A 4695-nucleotide genomic window follows, 5' to 3' on the forward strand; every position below is an offset into this window, starting at 1 on the left:
TATACCGGAGTCTTGTCAGTAATAATAACAAGAAGCCATCACTATGCTTTCTGCTTGCTTTTTGTTCTGGGCCCTGTCCTAAGCATTTTCTATGTATTAGCTCATGCCTCACAGAAACCATACTAAGCAGATGTCATTTGTTTTTACCATTTTACATGAGAATGCCAGAGACTAGGGAATGAATAAATTGCTAAAGTTGTCGGAATATCTAAATGTTAAAATGCATATTCAAACCCAGAGTCAACTGTGACACTAACTCCTAGTGCATTTTATTTAAAGGAATTGGCCCTTAGGCACTAAAACTTGCAGCATGTATTCATTTGTTTGGCAAAATATTTTAAAGTCTTCTTCAGTAAATGTAATTCTATTCCAGAAACCATCATTCCTACCTCCCTTAATTATTACAGTAGCTAAAAATATTTCAGTCATATTTTACTCATTAATCAAAGTATCTTCAGTTATATAAATATGTAAAATTTTGCCATCTAAAATTTCAATATTAATCCAATTATCATGGCCAGCCTTAAAGCTCACCACCAATGGACTTACATCCTGGTTCTTGTTCTCTTGTACAGTCTTCTCCCACAGAATTTTCTAGGTTGGTCAGTGTGGCCTCTGGGATGTGGTAATAGCAAAGGTATGTCACTTCAGAGCTGTATTACACAGAGTCTGTGAATTCTGTCTAGAATGTTCTTTGTCTTATTCCTACATAGTTACCAACCTCAGTTTGATTTATCAAAGGGGAGCCAGGGGCTCTATTAGGAGGTAAATCGGAAAGCCTGGAAAAAAGCCACGGGACAACAACTAAAGTCTGAAGACATCGGCCAGGAAGACTGAGACCTGTCAATCACGTGTGAGTTAAGAAGCTGAACTTTACCCAGCCATCAGGTGAGACCACGGCCCCAAACTATGGAAGACTCTTAAAAGCTGAATGCTGTCCCCGTACTACAAAGGCATATGTTGAAGTTTTAACCACCACCTTGAGAATGAGGCTCTCCAAAAAAAAAAAAATGTAAATAACGTTAAATCATGACTTGTGGGACAGGCCCTGATTAATATAACAACATTTCAGGATAAGGCCTTCAAAGAGTTGATTGAGTTAAAATAAAGTCTGTAGGGTGGACTTAAATTTAAGCTGCCTCATAAGCTTAAATGAAAAGAGGAACAAGCTCTCAAAAGAGATGGCGTGGCGCATGAGCACAGCAAGAAGGCATCATCTGTGTGGATGAGAAAGAGACAGGCCACAGAGGGAAACACTATCATAGGTCCCTGGCTTTCAGGGCGCTGGCGCTGGGAGTACACATTTCTGTTGTTTACACTGCCTGCTCTGCAGTATGGTTTATGGCAGCTGCAGGAGATCTAAGCAAGGAGCCATTCAGTTAGCCTAGTCCTGGCTCCCTGACCCACACAAGCCTTGGGGTACAATGAGTCTCTGTTTGAAGCTACTAATGAGGGCATTTGCTATGCAGCAGTTCCCAGCTGCCTGAACTTTTTGTCATATGGTGGCAAGCCACACTGCTCTTGGCATATGTTAGAGATAGATTTTTGTTGTCCTAATTGCCCAGAAAGAACTTACTCAGGGAATTTATCCACATCATGTCATTTTAAAAGTAAGAGAATGGCATATAAGGAATAGATTAAATGAGAGCTCTTTAAAATAATCTCCAATTTTACTAATATTTCCGTTGCCTATTTTCTGTATCGCTGATACAGAGATTATCGATGCAGCCACTGGACAAACATGGGTCACTCTGTTCTAGTTCTTCATTAATTAGAAAATGTTAGACACACAGAAGAACGAAGCCAGCCCCGCTCACCACTTTACACTGTACTTCCCTCAGTTCTTTAAACTGTTTTGAGTTCTGATGGTGATAGAAACTGACATATTTTGCATATTTACCGATTCATCACTGTCCATCCATTCAGCAAGTATTATGGATGCTTACCATGTGTCAGGCACTGTTGTAAACATCAGGTAAATAAAATGTGCAGGTAAATAAAAGAAAGAAATACATCTTGGTGGACCTTGTAGGAAAAAAATAGCAATAGATGTGAGTGTGGAGTCAAGTTTATGACACGCTGAAATCTGTTAGTGCAGGAAAACTGCAACACAGGGCCCAGAACAGTGCTGGCTGTGACCACCAACTCTCTTGAATGGCGGAAATATGAAGGTACTATACTAAAAAGAAAATATTTCATAAAGAGAATTACATTTTTAAGAACTAGAGAAATGGTCCAGCAATAAAGAGCATATATTGTTCATTGGGAAAATGCAAGTTCAGTTCCCAGTACCCACATGGAGGCTCAGAACTTTCTGTACCTCCACTTCTAGGACACCTGCCACTTTCCTCGGGCTTCTTCACACATGTGGGGCACATACATACTTGTAGGTAAAATACATAAAAACATAAAATAATAAAAAATAATTCTTTAAAAACAGGGTTATATATTTAAAAACTATTGTTAAATCATAGGAATCTTCTTTTCAGAAGTGTAGAGGACAAAGCCTTTGGTTCTGCTCTGGTGTAAACTGGTTTTGTGGCTATGTGGAGTTCCTTTTGGCATTTCTGCTCAAGATTACTATGAAAGCTTTTTGTCATAAGTGATATATGTTTTTAATGTCATAATTAACATTGATGTTAAAAATAAGTCACTCTGGGCAGTGGTGGTGCATGCCTTTAATCCCAGTACTTGGGAGGCAGAGGCAGGCAGATTTCTGAGTTCGAGGCCAGCCTGGTCTACAGAGTGAGTTCCAGGTCATCATATCCCCCCCACACCCCGTGTGTGTGTGTGTGTGTGTGTGTGTGTGTGTGTGTGTGTGTGTTTGCAGAGGAGTTCTTTGTTGAACTTTACATTTCATTAGCTACACTTTACATTTCATTAGTTATGGCTATAGGGATGTAAACAGGCAGAGAGCAAAAAAATAAAATAAATTAAAAAGTAAAAAAGCAATAAAGAAGCTTTGGAGTGTGATCAGCCATGAAGTTGCAACTGGGCTGTCAGTAACTTCAGCAATGAGTTAATAAGCCAATAAAGTATGTGATTATTTTCAATGCTCAGAGGCTGCAGCAACTGAAACAAAATGATTTACTTGACCAATTCCTCCTGAGTCAGGATCATACCCTTGCTTCACGAGACGCCTTAACTATTTCTCAGAACCATCTGGACTATTGAAAAAGTGACTTCCACAGAGCTCTCGAAAACAGCTCCATACCCAGTACTGTAAATGACATCAAAAAGAAATAAAAATAGGATGGTTTGCAGTAGGTGGTTATTTTTCCTTCCTCCCACCATCTCCCTACACTAAAAGCCATAAACTGAAGAGTGGATGCACTTTAGTGTTGTGATGAGTCCACAGGTTTGGCCATTTCTATATAGTCAGAAGCATTCCTTGGAGATGTAGTAAAGAAACCCCAATAGGACTGTTTCTCAAAGCACAGCATCTGTCTCAGAACAAGGTGAGTTAGCCACTAAACACACCACCAAAATATTCTCACAGGTCCAAAGTCCACATCTAGATTTTGTGAACATCTGGGAAGTTGAAATTTACCCACAGGAAAGCCACGGCAACACATTTGCATGTAGAATTCTAATATCGGTCTGTACCCACAATTTGTTGGCTGAGTTACTTTGAGAATGCTACCTTATTTTCTCAAAACTCAGTTTCTTCATTTGAATAATACTAGTATCCTATGACTCATAAGACAGTTTAGTGAACTGATCTGAATGAGATATTTATAACAGAAATTTTTATTCCCAAAAGCCATCTTTTGGGACTTTGGAGCAGAGGAGCTGGTCTCAGGACAGCAGCCTGAGCAAGACATGACAGAAGCCCCATTCCTCAGATACCTGCCCCCAACCCAGATCCTAAGCCAGTTAAATGAGGCATGCTGGCATTAGGGCCTGGAACTCTTAAGAGCTCGGCAGAGGACACTGGTGCATGCTCAATTTGTTGGAAAACCATATTTCTAGAATATGATTTGCAAGAAATATTTATACCATAGCACCCATTATTAAAGGACTTTTGTTTGATGAGTATTTGAATACATGAGAGTTATAGGGGAAGAGTGGCTCCCCTTCCATTATCTTCCACTCCCCCTCCTAATCATCATTAATATATTTATTAAGCATTGCCTGTGTGTGTGATGCATGTGTGTACACATGCTACCTCACACTTGTGGAGGGCAGAGTACAACTCTGTGGAGTTGGTTCTTTTCTCTCTTTATGTGGGTTACAGGGATCAAAGTCAGGTCTCCAGGCTTGCATGCCGGACATCTTTAACCATTGAGCTATTTCACCAACACACACCTATAGTGTTTCTGTGGTCCTTTTTGGCTGAAACTAAATATAAGACCTAATTAAAAGGTGAAAAAAATCACATTTTATTAATTTTAGAGATACCAGGGAGAGCTCTACACAAGAGAATAACTCCAACATCCAAAGCCGGCTACTTGTATACTACTTCAACAAAGAATGATAAGGCCTTGAAGGACTGACAACAGGAATGGACACACAGAGTTTAGTGAAGTCTAAACTGTTGCTAAGAGGCATGGGGCAGGTAGAAGGTCAGAGTCCCTACGGTGCTTGCTTATTCAGGTTCAAGGTAGCCCCAGCCACAGGCTTTGGTAACCAGCCTTGGTGTAGGAAGGATGTTTCTCTCTCTCTCTCTCTCTCTCTCTCTCTCTCTCTCTCTCT

The 4695-nt window shown here is 40.1% G+C and overlaps 1 long non-coding RNA gene across 1 annotated transcript in view; it reads left to right on the top strand.

The window, feature by feature from the left end:
* The first annotated feature begins 787 nt into the window (after positions 1 to 787).
* The window catches only part of LOC116101117, a 9512-nt gene continuing 5604 nt past the window's right edge, over positions 788 to 4695 (top strand). The window contains exon 1 of the long non-coding RNA XR_004122788.1: positions 788 to 888. This is a non-coding gene — a long non-coding RNA (uncharacterized LOC116101117). The remainder of the gene's footprint in view (positions 889 to 4695) is intronic.

The sequence above is a fragment of the Mastomys coucha genome, unplaced genomic scaffold, assembly GCF_008632895.1.
Source record: "Mastomys coucha isolate ucsf_1 unplaced genomic scaffold, UCSF_Mcou_1 pScaffold21, whole genome shotgun sequence".
Lineage (NCBI taxonomy): Eukaryota > Metazoa > Chordata > Mammalia > Rodentia > Muridae > Mastomys > Mastomys coucha.